The sequence below is a fragment of the Aptenodytes patagonicus genome, chromosome 4, assembly GCF_965638725.1.
Source record: "Aptenodytes patagonicus chromosome 4, bAptPat1.pri.cur, whole genome shotgun sequence".
Classification (NCBI taxonomy): Eukaryota; Metazoa; Chordata; class Aves; order Sphenisciformes; family Spheniscidae; genus Aptenodytes; species Aptenodytes patagonicus.
Window position 1 is genome coordinate 65,279,334 of NC_134952.1, and position 16,782 is coordinate 65,296,115.

General features: G+C 43.4%; 1 protein-coding gene across 1 annotated transcript in view; it reads left to right on the forward strand.

The window, feature by feature from the left end:
* The window catches only part of RASGEF1B (RasGEF domain family member 1B), a 147,930-nt gene that overhangs the window by 34,848 nt on the left and 96,300 nt on the right, over positions 1 to 16,782 (forward strand). The window lies entirely within an intron of this gene.

A 16,782-nucleotide genomic window follows, 5' to 3' on the forward strand; every position in this document is an offset into this window, starting at 1 on the left:
TCCTTTGAAAGACAATTTACGGCAGGAGTCCTCTTCACCCCATTCTTGGCTAAAGTAATGCTTTTATTTTTGCTCATCAGGGCATTGAAAATAGGGCAGAAGTTGCTATCTTAAGCAGTGTTTCTCACTGAAGATGTTAACCTGAGCAGCTTTTTTTAAAAAAAGAGCTTAAAGCTGAGAGGTCCTACACACAATAGCAGCCTCCTGAATGGTGTTGACAAAATCCGGCTATTAAGTATGGTTCTGGAAACTCCAGCTTCTCATGTGATTATTGCTTGGAATAATCCTGAAATAATAATCTTGTTTGGAAATCCTGCAAGTTCAAAATGAAAAGACAATGGGACAGGGATCCTGTACTTGTAGACATAAGCAAAATCTATGCAGTTCTAAAGATACTGTAAAAATTTTGTGGAGGAAGTAACTTGTTAGGATGAGTGAGCTCAGGTTTGGAAACACTGTTTTAATTGTCAGATCCTTTTTAGTATGTACTATAGATTCACATAGATATCTCTGGTGTAAATGGACAGGGTAAGGGGCTGGTGACATATGTTGCCAGAAAAGAGTACTGTTACTGAAGTTCATGGGCTAATGCTTCTCTAAAAAAACATTAGGAAACACTTATAGTTGGTTTGATGTAGATGTCTGGTTGTGGACGAGTTGCTGATGCTGGCACTAGGGCGTTGGTTTCCTACTTTTTTTTCTTTAAGGAAGTGGGGCTGGTCTTTGGATATCAGAATACCATATAAACAAAAGGAAAGAAGATGTGAAATGGCACAAGATGTGGGAAAACCCTGGACAAATAATAAATTTTGCTATTTTCTGGGCAAGCCTGTGTCTGCTTTTTGGCTCCAATTCAGAAGGAGGGGATCTGGAATCTGGGAACTTCGTAATATGATATAATGCTCAAGAGTAAAAGCTTGAGGCTCTGATTTCTGTCTCTCTTGTGGTTAAAATGGTTTAGGAGGCTTTGGCCCCAATTCAGCAAAGCACTTAAATCTATATGCTACCTTTTCTTATTATTCTCAGTGGGACTATTCATGTGAATTAGACTAAGCCAGAGCTTACTGACCTTCCAGGACCAGAGGCTTTATGATAGGTGGAGAGATGAAATGGTCAATCCTAAAAAGGCTGTTGATGTAATAGTGGTACAGAAATTGAAGTATAAGCAGCACTGAAAGCCTGGAGGAGATGGTTTGATCTTTCTTGTGTGTCACCCTAGGCTACCTTTAGAAACTTCTGACAAGTGTTTTTCTTGTGTTCTTAATGCTCTCTATAGAGGGAACACAGCATAGACTCCTCCTCCAAGGTGGTGAAAAGTCGGTGCTCTGGCATTGAACCTGTTTATAAACATATGAAGTGATACTGTGTGGATGAAGATTCAAGTTCTCAGCTGGAGATACCGTGTGGGTTGCTACATCTCTGGAAACGGTGTTGCCAATTTTGCTACCAGGAGTTGTCCAATATTAGACAACTGAATGCACTGTTAAGACCTAACTGTTTGGCTGTATTGGGTGGTCGTGTGTCTTGTAGACAACACTATTTCAATACTGAGGAACTGAACGTGCATCTTCCAGTTGTCCTGAACAGCCCGCATTGGGTTACTCAGGAGCCCCACCAAGCTCAGGGTGAATAAACTGCTGTGCTATGTGCTAAGGGCAGCAAAAGCAGCCCCCATTGTCTCCTTGAGGAAATGAGTAACTGAATTCAACAATTTGGTATTTGCTTGTCATCTTTTACATGTATTTCTGCTGATGGGCTCTCTGGGAAAATCGTAAAAAGACCTATTTAAAATGGCAAATCACAAAACCCATACTTTTTTCCTAATTTATGGTACTGATGGTATCAGAGCAACAAATGAAGAGCATCTTAGCAGCTCATTAAATGAGTGCTTTCACCTACAAAAACAGTATAGTTCTTCAAAGCAGTTACTTAACTATCAGCTTGCAGCTTGACAACAGAAGTATCTTGGTTGAGCTTTCCAACCTGTCACATGGAAACTTCCAACTGCTATTGCTTTCCAGCTCGCTTTCCGGGGTGCTCTGGGACAGCATTTTCTGCCGCAGGATCCCCGTGGCCAGTGTATGTCCTCACGAATAGCAACATGTGTCTGAGGGCAGAAATGCTGCCTGCCTTCAGCCATTTCACTTAAGATCCTGTGCCTCGGATTCCTCCTACTTAAGCTGTTTATTTAAGGGGTAGGGCATTTAGTTCTGAATTCAGATTCAGAATGGGAAAAGATGTGCTGTTCTGCCTTTTCCAGATGTATCAGGAAACTAAGGAAAGGAAAAGAGTTGCAGCTCTGTATTCTTGTGTATTACAGCATCCTTTTTCTTGTCTTTATAGCTGATGAGTAACAATTACTGCTCTATTTCTCAAACTAGCACATGTGTCTCCAAATGCAAATCTGTATTTCAAGGTGTCTGAAAACACTTGCAATGTAGTTGAAAACTTCACTATGCAGAAGAGCAAAATAAATGTGACTTGACTTGCCCAAAGAAGTGTTTTGGACCAAAGCTAGTCAAATAATCCCAGTGAACAATTAGTCTTATTTATAGTGTGTTCAAGAATAGGGCAAAAACTACTTCATTGATGGTATACCAAAAACTAAATGGATGGTATGGAAGTGACTTTATAAAAAGGGAATAACCATTTTGGAGAGGGAAGTAGCAGCATATGATACTAAACAGTTATTTGTTTTGTTGGCATTCTGCTGATGTCTGGCTTGGACTGGTAGCTTTACAGCAGCCTAGTTCATTGCCAGAGGATATTATAGCACTGTAAAAGTGAGGTACAGCAGTGGTGAGCTAAGACTGCTGTGTTTCTTTAATGGCCATGTGTCGTGGTTTGACCCCAGTCAGCAACTAAGCACCACACAGCCGCTCACTCACCTTCCCCCCCGCGGTGGGATGGGGGAGAGAATCGGAAGAGCAAAAGTAAGAAAATTCATGGGTTGAGATAAGAACAGTTTAATACTTGAAATAAAGTAATAATAATAATAAAAATTGCAATGGAAAGTAAAACAACAGGAGAGAGAGAGAAAGAGAAACAAAACCCAGGAAGGAAAAAAAACCCCAAAAAAACCCCAAGAGATAATGCAACCACTCACTGCCCACCAACCGATGCCCAGCCAGTCCCTGAGCAGCAATCGCTGCCCCCCGGCCAACTCCCCCCAGCTTATATACTGAGCATGATGTCACATGGTATGGAATATCCCTTTGGACAGTTTGGGTCAGCTGTCCTGGCTGTGCCCTCCCAGCTTCTTGTGCACGTCCTCACTGGCAGAGTATGGGAAGCTGAAAAGTCCTTGACTTCGTTTAAACACTGCTTAGCAACAACTAAAACATCAGTGTGTTATCACGTTATTCTCACGCTAAATACAAAACAGCACTGTACCAGCTACTAAGGAAGAAAATTAACTCTATCCCAGCCGAAACCGGGACACCGTGGCAAGGGTATTTTAGTGCATCTGAGTTGGAAAATGACCCATTTTGAAGCCATCTCATCTTGGCATCCCTGCTTTCTTTCTGAGATCCTAATTTATGGTTTGCTTTGACTTATGCTCATTGTAGATGTAACCTGATTTTTATAAATAAATTGTGAATTGGAGGTCCTGATTTTGCAGCGTGCTGTCATCTCTGCTTGGAAACCCCATGGGATTAAGCATCCCCCTACCTGAACTGCTTTTTAGGTTCTTGGCTGTGTGGCATAGCTCTAAAGTTAGGTTTGAAAAATGCGTCTCTGATTGTAGCACGTCATCAGCCCTGTACCTACCTCACAGTAACACTGAGGCCTAGAGCACAGTAACAATTTACAGGTTCTGTCTGGATTCGCCTTCTGTCCTGGGGTTATTGACACATTCCGAAGCCTGAACTAGTTCATATGTTCCCCTATGCAAGGAAGAAAGGGAGAAAGGAAGAAGTTTGCCCATGCTTTTTGAGTGCCAGAAGTGCAGCATCAAGTGTGTCACTAATTCTGATCTGGGAACAGGAAAGTAGTAGGTTGTACTCACCTTCCAAGCTCAGACTGAATTTGCAGTCGTTGAGTACTGGACTGCAAGTCTGCCATTTGACTGAGAAACTGTGTCAGGCTGACTTGGAAACTGAAGAGATTAATAAAGAACTCCAGGGTACATGTATTCCATTTTTCTCAATGGAAATGCACTATGCTTTTTGAGTGCCAAAGGCAAGATAAGTCAGACCAAGTGGGCTTTTAAATGGAGGAGGCATGGTACACCAGAAGAGCATAACAAGTGAAAACAGTTTCCTCTTCCACTCCACCCATTAATGCTATTCCTTCTATCTATATACAATGCCATCTACAGCACTTAGCTTTGTTTTTGTAAGTCAGCATAACCTCTATGCATTTTATAAATGGATTAAAAAAAGTGTGCCTTTTGACAGGATATTTGTATATCCCAAGTGAAGAACCAATGTTATCCCTGTCCTTTTTTTGAGTAAGGTACTGTAGCTTTCCTGGTAACTTGGCTTGTGTACTGCCTTCTGCATATGGAAGGCCTGAAATGAACCTGCCCTAAAAGCATAGCTGGGCTTACAGCTGTCTGGAAGCTGGGAAGATCATATTGACTGATTTAGATGTATAGGGTAATATGAAGTACCTGTTTTAGATACTGGACGCTAAAGGAAATAGTCAATACAGCAAAAACTGCAAAATCTTCTGTGTAAAATAGTAATAAGAGAAAGTAAACCTTTACTCAGACATATCCTCCCGGTGATATTTATAATATATCAAGTCTTAAGTCTTGGAGCTAGCTGTGAGTTCAGACTATTTAGCGTGGAGGAGCAGACTAGCTACAGTGAGACAGCAATGTGGGCTATATCAATGCTTTCAGGTTTGGGAAGTACACGGAAAGGACCCTGTAGATACAGAAAATGCAACAGAAATCCTCAGCCCTTTTTTATTGAGGTGACAGTCCATAGGCATGAGATGGAAAAAGCACAGAAACCACTCAGCCTAGTGTTAATACTTCTCTAATAAAAGTATTCAGGCCTACTTTCCTTCTCCCTTTGGATAGTTGAAAGATTACACTTCCAGTCCTACCTCTCCTTCAGTAAAAGTTCGTCATAAAGGAATCCACTGAGTGCTACTGAACACACAGAATCCCCGTCCAACCCCGTAAAACTGCACTTGCACTCTAAGCTCCTAAATGTCTTACTGGGGAGCCTTTCAAATAGATTTGCCTCAGCCGTCTTCTAGGTATCTGTATATTAACACTCATGGAGACCAAGTAAAGTCTTTGCTGTGACCAGTACAGCCTGTCTATTGTTTTTCCTCTTCAGTGACTGAAGGGGCGTATTCTGAGAGTGCTGAGCACCTGCCGTAGGACAGCTTTCTGCCCTTACATTCAAGGGGAAACAACCTTCTTATTTCAGCTTGGAAAACTTACGTAGGGCTAAAAATATCACAGCCAAACTAGTAAAGAAAAGGCAATAGTGCTTCTAGTGAGTTGTAATCACATCAAAGCAAACAGTATTCTTTAAACTACAGAATACCAAAACACAAACTGGAAACAATGAAGAGAGGCTGAAGAAGCAAATTCTTAAACATCACTAAGGGTGTAGGCAGAAGAGCTGTAACACAGGGTAACAGGAGATCATTGTAGCCCTTTCTGATAATCTTCTGGGGCATATGAAATGAGTAAGATGACTGGAGAGAGAGAGCTTAATTTGATGGGGAGGGGAAAAAAAAGACAAACTATGTAGATGGATGGGAAAGCATGTAGCATGGTCTTCAAAAAAAGCAGGTACAGCAAAGAGATCAGCTCTTGAACAATGAAGAGTTAAAATGAAGATGAAATTGAGCAAGCAGATCAAGATATTCATGTGGCAGGGGAAAAAAAAAACTGTAATAGTGAAAACTGAAAGTGTGAAATTTTTCGAGGGAAATAGTGGAAGCCCCAATGTTTTGAGTAATTTAAATCCACGTTGGGCAAAACTCCAGAACATACTGTAAATAACAATCCTGTACATCAGAGGAGTGGATGTTCCTGCATTTCATTTTGGTCATTTTTCTGGCAGGAGCTTTACTAGGAAGCACTGACTCTTAAGTTTTCTGGAATGGAAAGAGAGCTGAGTTGGATCTTGGCTGGGGAGAAGGAAGGTTTCAGTGGGGTTTTTTGTTGGTTTTTTTTAATATGCGTTAGCAGCTGAGGATCAGCTATGTTAAAATGATCTGCAATTCAGCTCCAGTAATAGAAGCATCAGAATAGATATTAACACAATATTTGAAAAAATTATATAGGAATCATTTCCCCCCCGCTTCAGGAGGGGTTTCTACTAAGCTTTTTTCACACTTTCTTGATGCCAACAGGAATTTTGCTGCTAGTATCTTTGAAATTGAGGCTTATTCCAACTGGTTAAGAGGAAATAAATGCCCTTCATCCACACTTTGAAAGCTCAGTTGCCTCTTCTTGAAATTAATTTTGTGAACTGAGTTCATTATCTTCTTAAATCTGCAGTATAACTGTACACGGACAGGGAAAATAACAGTGAATCTCCAAACCTTACCTTTTTTGGAAAAGGTTTAAGAAAAATATTACATATCTTTTGCAATCTTAGTTAAATAATGGTTAAATTATACTTCAAAGTTGTATTATACTACATTTTGAATTAATGAAAGGATTCAATTAACCCTGCTAAGGTTTCACTATTCCTTAGTTAAATGTCCAGGCAATGATATTTCAAGATTGTCTTCTCATGCTAAGTAGAAAAATGTTCAAAATTTGTTTCCTGGATAATACCCAACTTATCTGTCACTTGCAGAATTCATAAACTGATGTGACAGTAATGGGTGAGAAGGATTTCTGGTATTAGTGTAATGAATATTGAAAAGCATAAGCAGTTAACTTTGAGGCAGGATGTGATCGTGCCCCTGTACTCGGCACTGGTGAGGCCGCACCTCGAATACTGTGTTCAGTTTTGGGCCCCTCACTACAAGAAGGACGTTGAGGTGCTGGAGCGTGTCCAGAGAAGGGCAACGAGGCTGGTGAGGGGTCTGGAGAACAAGTCTTATGAGGAGCGGCTGAGGGAACTGGGACTGTTCAGCCTGGAGAAAAGGAGGCTGAGGGGAGACCTCATCGCTCTCTACAACTACCTGAAAGGAGGTTGTAGCGAGGTGGGGGTCGGTCTCTTCTCCCAAGTAACAAGCGATAGGACGAGAGGAAATGGCCTCAAGTTGCGGCAGGGGAGGTTTAGATTGGATGTAAGGAAAAATTTCTTTACTGAAAGAGTGTTGAAACATTGGAACAGGCTGCCCAGGGAAGTGGTTGAGTCCCCATCCCTGGAGGTTTTTAAAAGACGTGTAGATGAGGCGCTTAGGGACATGGTTTAGTGGGCATGGTGGTGTTGGGTTGACGGTTGGACTCGATGATCTTAGAGGTCTTTTCCAACCTCAATGATTCTATGATTCTATGATTCTATGATTTCTGTGACTTTCAAGGCTTCAAAGCTTCCTTGGGGACAAATTATTCTCTAAGTGCTTGGTGGTGTTTTACTCTGGCTTTCCTTTGTAATAGCTTTGCTGGATGTCACTGGAAGCAAGGTATTAAAACTAGAATGAGCGTTGGTTTAATACAGGGGCACTTCTGAGGATCTTGAGGCTCACTGGGCTCAGAACAAACATTCCTGTCCATTTACAGTGAAACTAATTGTCACCAGATCAAAGTAGCATCAATAAGTACATAGCCTATAAAAAGAGCATCCTGGATCCCTCTGCCTTCAGACCTGCAAATTTGAGTGATTTTGCCACTTCACAGGTGGGAACTTGAAGTGGAAAAGAAAATCTTCATCTCTTGAGGAAAATGAAAGCTTGTGTCATAAGCAGAAGTCAAGGCCTGAAATATGGCCGTGTCATGCAAATCAATGGCAGTTTGGCTCTGAGGAGGAACTTTTCCATTCTGCGTATAGCTCCTGGATTAGCTTCATCTCCCTGGACTGCTCATGGGGTGTGGGTGGGAGAGGCAAAAGTCTGCCAGGGGTCATCAGTGTTTTGCCTTCATTTCCAAGCACAGCACAAGGAATATGACATTTGTGAAAATATGATTCACTGGAAAACCTTTTGGCTGTGATGTGCCTGTAAGGATCGTAACAGAAAAATCTGCTTTCTGTAGTCTGTTACCAATCTGTAGTATGCTAATGGTGGTGTGATACATTAAATGCGCTTCTGAAGCAGTCTGTCCATAGGACAAGCATTTAGATGATCTAAAAATACATTATTAAAAGCTTTTTTCCAGCATTAATAAAGAGTATTTGTTGAAAGCTTTTGAAAGTCTGAGTGTGTGTGAGGAAGGAAAGGCTTTTAGAACAAAGGTTTATATGGAGTTCTTGGTTTGAAGAAAGAAAGAAGATGCACCACTGAAACAACTGTTACCTATGCTTGTGTGCATTATATTATAAGCCTTATTGCTTGTAGGCTTTGTCACATCACATTTGTCTTATGTAACAGAAGGAAATCCATTCTAAGGGACAGATGGTATACCAGAGATCTGTGGGTCGGAAGGATTGTAAACCTTTGAGAGTAAAGACCCTTAAAATGAAGGCCTTAATCTTGTGAACTGCACAGCAAATACACATTGCAGCAGATACGGAAATGCTACTTGGTTTTGAATTGGCTGAAGTTATGTAAAAAACTGCTGTCAAAACCTGAGACTGGGTTTTATTTTGTTTTTCAAACTTGGGAGCCTGTTCTGTGGTGATTCGGCATACCTCAGTCAGCATAGCAAAAGCACAAATGTGTTGACAGGTCTGGGCTTGTGAATTCATATCCAGCACAGTAATTTGCCCATTGCAAACTCATCACCTGACCCCTTACCATGCCCTTACAGTTTATACATGCGTCCTGCTTGGATCACATTTAGAGGAAGCACTGGCAGCTGGCCTAAGAGTTTTATATAGCTCTGTACAGCAGGGTACATATTTTCAGTTCTGGGTAACTTTTATCAGAGATGACCAAAACTACCACAAAGAAAACGTAGATGCAAGTCTCTATAGAAGGAAGAAGAAAAGGTTAGATTGTCCTTTATAAGGACTCTACCAGCAGATAGGCAAGAAAAGGTATTTAAAATTAAAATGTAGCATGAAGAAACGATCATAATGGCAATCATGGGTGATACGGGAGTATGTGTGATATGGTGTGTATGGAATAAGAAGATTTTTTTTTTTTTTTGCGCCTGAATACAGCAGTTAGTCCTGCCTTTATGGCTAATGAGCAGGATGTACACCTGGGTCAGGAAGTCACAAAGAGGGTATAATAATACCTAAAGTTTTAAGATACATTTTCCATATTTCTTTTGCAAATGCCTAGTTGTGGTCACTGCTAGACTGCTCTCTTGAAAGTGCTCATTATCTGGTAGATATCCTGTTTGGCTCAACGCTTGGAGTCCTAGGTACGATAAGTTATTTTATTTTATTTTGGCTTTCTGTGATGCTGACAAAGAAGGATGCAAATTTCAGCTGAGTTTTGTTTCATGGTGACCACCAGGTAGAGGATGGGCCATTGGAGCCTGAAACTGAAGGACTCCAGGGAGGTATAGAGCCTGTAATGGAAGTGTACTCACCTGTCACACAGCTCCAAGTAGCAGAACTGCTGTTTCCATAATAGCACCACACAGCACTGGAAACACAAAAAGAAGCAAGTTTGAATGTGTGAAAATAGAAAATGCTATTTGTTCTGGCTGAGCTGTTGCAAAACTATAGTTAGGGCTCGTACAGAACTTAGTCTTGGTACAGGATAAAACAGTTTTGTTGTTTTTTTTTTTTTTTGAAGCTTTTCAATAAGTACTTGAGAGAGCGTGTAGTATGAAAGGCCAAACCAAGATAATCTGATGGTGAAAAAGATTTGATGTCTTTGCTGTCTTGTTAAACATGGTTTGTTTCCTAGGTGGACTCCATAATGTACGTGATGTCATTGTCTTTAGGTTAAAATGGATGCTAATTGCTAATGAGATATCCCATCTGTACAGCTTTCAGTGGGAGCCATCAGCCAGTTAGGGCTGGAGTGTGCATCCTCTCCACAGATGTAGTAGAGCTGAAGGGAGTATGCTCAGAGCTGCACTAGGCAGTCAGTCTCTTCCTTGTGGTACAGAGGATCCAGTGCTGCTGACTTTAGCTTGCTGTCCTTAGTATTTCTGGTTATTTCTAAAAGCCATTGTAGCATGCTTGGATGCAATTGCTTTCTCCATTCCTCAAGAGCAATGGCTGCTCTTAACTGCAGTGCAATAGAAACATGAGTAGTACCACTGTGGCATATTCACAGGCAAAAGCCTCATGAGCCAATGTGAGTCCTTGGCTCACACTGACTGGCACTGAGTGTGGGCCAAGGAGGGCAGTGCCTTTGCTCCTCACAGCAACTGAACACTCTATTTTTGACACAAAATAGAGAAGGGCTCCAATATAATTGCTTAGTGATAGATAACTGCATCTCTGCTGAAAGCACCAGCTTTAAATGGCTGTCAGAGAATGCACTTAGATTTCAGAGGTCTCCTGTAAGATTTTGTGAGATTACTGTCTCTGCTGCTTTAAAGTAATTTTTCTTTAAGCTTGATTCTTGGGCTTTAACAGGCCTTAACAGCTACCACTGCTCATCCCAGGATTTAGTAACTGTGTAAGAAATGAGGGATAACCCTGTCAAACTAAGATACTGTTGTCAAGTTTGGGGGGGGGTGTTTATTCTTTGGAATGATATTCAGGCAGGTACCTTCCCATAAATGTTATTTCTGAAAACACCACCACGCTAGACTTTCATAAAGATCCTACGTGGGCTGAGCTTTTCCCTAGTTTTAACCATTAAGATATCCTCCAAAGCCCATTCCCTTCTAAATTGCTGTCTTCCTAGCCAACAAGAAATGCAAAAAGCTGCTACAGTCTAACGGGAGCTTATGCCACTCTTCCCACATGGTCTTTGGGGTCTATGTATATTGCACTGATATCACAAAACTGAACAACTCAAATGACCTTTTTTCTTACTGGTTTATGCTGGAGGCTTGGTAACTACCATTTTTAAATGATGTATTTTAGAGAATGGTTATTGGGTGAGTAATAAGAAAAAAACCTGACTGCAGGATTCCGACTGCTCACCTTGAGAAAGTAATGGCAGAGTCCTGCTCGGAAAACACTGATGCAATTTTGCTTCTAGGTTACACTCATGAAGTACTGAGTGTTACCTACGGGAATTACTTGAGATCCCTAGCTTAGGTTTGACAAGATCAGTGTCACACACACAGAAGACAGGATTTGAGCTTTCCTTAAATGTAAGATAAGGAAAGCTACAATAGTAATAAAGCTACATGAAAATAAAACACTAAAAAATTCTTTTTTCTTGATTAATCTGGCATGTTTTTGTGTAAAAGTCTGTTGCCTGCTCTTTTTTTGAACCAGAGAAGACAGTTCTGAGTAGTTATTCATTTCCTGCCTAGAAGCAGTGCCTTTTGCATGTCTGGTTTGTCTTTCCACATGTCACAGATTTCCTGTTTATCTTGTGTTCTGCTGTTGCAGTGGGAGGGAAATCCAAATTCTAAGTATTTTTTCTTTGACATGAGCTATCAAAATTAGAAGTCAAAAAATAAACTGTTCTTCATCTGCTAGTGTATTGATAAACAGAAGAGGTCAACAGCAAGGGGGCAGAATTTGCAAGTGGCATACAATTATATGTTAGCAAAAACTAGGAAAGAGTTTGCAGTGCATTGGCAGGACCTCACAGAGCTGCAAAGATTTGAAGAATCATAGCAGATGAGATTAAATTCAAACCAGTGCCGGATAGCGCATGTTGGAACTAAGAATTATAGCACTGATGTGGTCGACTTTATTGTGAGCAGCCAGGAAGAAAAGCAAGGTTTTAATGTTAACAATTCAATGAAAACAGATGTTCATTGCATAGCAGGAGTTGGAGAATTGCATATTTATACAGTTAACAAGATGGTCCCCAGTTCCAATGCACTAGGTGCTATAGAAATGCGTAAAGGAGTTGTGCACTTAGGTTTCTGGTGGCAGTGAGATCCTGCTAAGGATCCAGTTGTGCTTTCTCAACTTAGGCAGGTTATTCCTCTGACAGAAGTGATAAGAGAGCAGGGTCATCAGACTGGGAACATCACTAGACTGACACAGAGTTGGCAAACTCTGTTTCTGCATCTACACCAATGCACGCACATGGGCGGCAGACAGGAGGACCTGGAAGTCATTGTGCAGCAGGATAGATATGACTTAGTCGCCATCACAGAAACATGGTGGGGTGACTCTCTCAATTGGAGAGCTGCAATGGATGGCTATAAACTCTTCAGAAGGGACAGGCAAGGAAGGAGAGGCGGTGGGGTGGCTCTCCTTAGGGAGAGTTTTGACTGTCTAGAGCTCAACAATTGTGATGATGATAAGGTTGAGTGTTTATGGGTAAGGATGAGGGGGAAGGCCAACGAGGCAGATATCCTGCTGGGAGTCTGTTATAGACCACTCAACCAGGATGAAGAGGCGGATGAAGCGTTCTACAAGCAGCTGGCAGAAGTCTCACAATCGCTAGCCCTTGTTCTCGTGGGGGACTTCAACTTCCTGGACGTCTGCTGGAAATACAACATGGCAGAGAGGAAGCAGTCTAGGAGGTTCCTGGAGTGTGTGGAAGACAACTTCCTGACACAGCTGGTAAGTGAGCCTACCAGGGGAGGTGCCTCGCTCGACCTGCTGTTTACAAACAGAGAAGGACTGGTGGGAGATGTGGTGGTCGGAGGCCGTCTTGGGCTTAGCGACCATGAAATGGTAGAATTCTCGATTCTTGGTGAAGTAAGGAGGGGGGGCCAGCAAAACCGCAACCATGGACTTCCGGAGGGCGGACTTTGGCCTGTTCAGGATGCTGGTTGACAGAGTCCCTTGGGAGACAGTCCTGAAGGGCAAAGGGGTCCAGGAAGGCTGGATGTTCTTCAAGAAGGAAGTCTTAAAGGCGCAGGAGCAGGCTGTCCCTGTACGCCGTAAGAAGAACGGGCGGGGAAGACAACCAGCCTGGCTGAATGGGGAGCTTTTGCTGGGACTCAGGAAAAAAAAGGAGAGTTTACCACCTGTGGAAGAAGGGGCAGGCAACTCAAGAAGAGTACAGGGATCTCGTTAGGTTGTGCAGAGAAGAAATGAGAAAGGCAAAAGCCCAGCTAGAACGCAATCTGGCTGCTGTCGTTAGAGACAACAAAAAAAGTTTTTACAAATATATTAATGACAAGAAGAGAGCCAAGGAGAATCTCCATCCTTTATTGGATGCGAGGGGGAACATTGTCACCAAGGATGAGGAAAAGGCTGAGGTACTTAATGCCTTCTTTGCCTCAGTCTTTAACAGGCAGACCAGTTACCCTCAGGGTACTCAGCCCCCTGAGCTGGAAGACAGGGACGGCGAGCAGGATGAACCCCCCATAATCCAAGAGGAAGCAGTCAACAACCTGCTATGCCACCTGGATGCTCACAAGTCTATGGGGCCGGATGGGATCCACCCGAGAGTGCTGAGGGAGCTGGCGGAGGAGCTCGCCAAGCCACTCTCCATCATTTGTCAGCAGTCCTGGTTAACAGGGGAGGTCCCAGATGACTGGAGGCTTGCCAGTGTGATGCCCATCTACAAGAAGGGCCGGAAGGAGGATCTGGGGAACTACAGGCCTGTCAGCCTGACCTCGGTGCCGGGGAAGATTATGGAGCGGTTCATCTTGAGGGCGCTCACAAGGCATGTGCGGGACAACCAGGGGATCAGGCCCAGCCAGCACGGGTTCATGAGAGGCAGGTCCTGCTTGACCAACCTGATCTTCCATGACCAGGTGACCCGCCTAGTGGATGAGGGAAAGGCTGTGGATGTGGTCTACCTGGACTTCAGTAGGGCCTTTGACACCGTCTCCCACAGCATTCTCCTAGAGAAGCTGGCGGCTCACGGCTTAGACAGGTGAACTCTGCGCTGGGTAAAAAACTGGCTGGACGGCCGGGCCCAGAGAGTTGTGGTGAATGGAGTTCAATCCAGTTGGTGGCTGGTCACGAGCGGTGTTCCCCAGGGCTCAGTTTTGGGGCCGGTCTTGTTCAATACCTTTATCAATGATCTGGATGAGGGGATCAAGTGCACCCTCAGTAAGTTTGCAGACGACACCAAGTTGGGCGGGAGTGTTGATCTGCTCAAGGGTAGGAAGGCTCTGCAGAGGAACCTGGACAGGCTGGATCGATGGGCTGAGGCCAACTGTATGAGGTTCAACAAGGCCAAGTGCCGGGTCCTGCACTTCGGCCACAACAACCCCATGCAGCGCTACAGGCTTGGGGAAGAGTGGCTGGAAAGCTGCACAGTGGAAAAGGACCTGGGGGTGTTGGTCGACAGCCGGCTGAACATGAGCCGGCAGTGTGCCCAGGCGGCCAAGAAGGCCAATGGCATCCTGGCCTGTATCAGAAATAGTGTGGCCAGCAGGAGTAGGGAAGTGATCGTGCCCCTGTACTCGGCACTGGTGAGGCTGCACCTCAAATACTGTGTTCAGTTTTGGGCCCCTCACTACAAGAAGGACATTGAGGTGCTGGAGCGTGTCCAGAGAAGGGCAACGAGGCTGGTGAGGGGTCAGGAGAACAAGTCTTATGAGGAGCGGCTGAGGGAACTGGGGTTGTTTAGCCTGGAGAAAAAGAGGCTGAGGGGAGACCTCATCGCTCTCTACAGCTACCTGAAAGGAGGTTGTAGTGAGGTGGGTGTCGGTCTCTTCTCCCAAGTAACTAGCGATAGGATGAGAGGAAATGGCCTCAAGTTGCGCCAGGGGAGGTTTAGATTGGACATGAGGAAAAATTTATTTACTGAAAGAGTGGTTAAACATTGGACCAGGCTGCCCAGGGAAGTGGTGGAGTCCCCATCCCTGGAAGTATTTAAAAGACGTATAGATGGGGCGCTTAGGGACATGGTTTAGTGGGCATGGTGGTGTTGGGTCGACGGTTGTACTCGATGATCTTAGAGGTCTTTTCCAACCTTAATGATTCTGTTCTATGATTCATCTGAAATAGTGTGATGTGCTGCCTTCAGTGGTTATGATAGTATCCTGAATTGTTGCAAGAAAACAATTGGTTTCTGAACAGAGGGGCAAAGAGTTTAGTGTTAAAATCTGTGAAGATTAGGGCAGCAACATGCAAACAAGCTGAGGTCTGGACATTGCTGAGATGAAGGGAAGGGAGGAGGGAATCCTAAAGTTTGCAGTTGGCCTGGTTGGTTTGTTTTAAACTTTTCCTCCTAATAGTGACAGTATAATGCCATCTATGTATTAGGCACTTGGGTCACTTAGACTAAATTTTGCAATACTTGCTTTCTCTTTTGGTATACAGTACTGTGTGTACAGGGTGGGATTGTGGCTAGGGCCTATTTCTGGAGGATCAGCACATATAATTTCTGTGGTGGATGACATTGTTATCCTTCTGTTGGCAAACCAGTAGAACAGCGTTATGTAAGCAATAATGCGTGTTAGACTTGATCTCTTGCTTCACTGATTGGTGATTTCCAGCTAATTCATAAGTAGAAGATCAGTTCTCATCCTCCTGCCACTTTGGATTCTTAATAATAACTATTCTAAAACTTCTGCATCTTGTCTTGGAAATTTTCTGTGTTAGGTGAAATTGTTGTTGAACTTGTTGAGAGGAGGCAGCCTTGGAATGTAGGGCTGAGCTTCAAAGAACTGAGTTTGTAGTGTGTTTTGTAGCATGAGCTACTGTTTTCGTAAACAGTGAAATTGCTCCTTACTCCCAAAGAATAACTGATCATCCTCTTCCATGTGTGTGGCTCAGCAGTATGTGTTTAAAGGCATAAAAATCCTAGTTTTTCCCTCCAGCCTGGGGGATGGGGGAGAGGGGAGAGGATTGATGGAGTTCTGAGGGGTTGTTTGTGTTAAAAGTTTATCAGACTGGAGCCAGGGGAGAAGGAGGGGAGACAGGAAAAGAGGCAACTGAATTAGAACAGAGAGGGAAAATGTACAGGAGCAACATGTAAAGAATGTGAAACATAAAATAGTTTGTGGCAAATGTAATGTGGCAAATACTTGACATGAGTTTATATTCTTATCTACAGAGTATTGCTGTGACCCTCTTCACGGAGAGAGACAAAGATGAATGCTTGGGGCATTCCCACCTGCAGTGAGGGCTGGTGGGAAGTAGGACCAGTCCCAGCTCCCGGTCCAGTCAGGTTCTTTACCCTGGACCCCTTTGCTTCCACCACTGACTTCCCCTGCCCTGCTCTCACAGTAGCCCAGCTCCAGGCCTTCTCTCTGTTCCCTCCCAACACACCTGCCTTGCCTAGCCATGTGTACACCCATCTGACCTGGCCTGCTGCTCTGTGACACCAGCATATGTCCCTATCCAGTCCCTTCTCCAGTGGTGTTCTCCTGCTCCTTAGTCTGACCTCAACACACGTCTCCCAGTTAACCTGTGGCCTATTGGCTTCAGCCTTGACTTGAGCATGAATCCTCTCTTCCCACTCTTCCTCCAACTCTTTCTTCACATATCCTGTCCTTTCTAAGTATATTTCCACTTTATTGACTCTACCTCCTGTAGTCTTTGAAGGTATCTTCTGAAAAATCAGTCTGTATCCAGGACATGTAGGAGCTGGTGACTAGTAAAATCCAAGACAAGGCACATTAATGATGGCTGAGTGAGTTAGATGCATTACATGAAAAAGAAGAATCCCTTCAATACAACTCTCAGGTTGCCAATACTAAGCAGCATGTTTTCAGTTAAACTTTAGTAGTGTCCTGGGCTGCCATTCATCTCCTGGTTTTATTAACTGGCAGATTCCCAAAGAGACAGACAACCT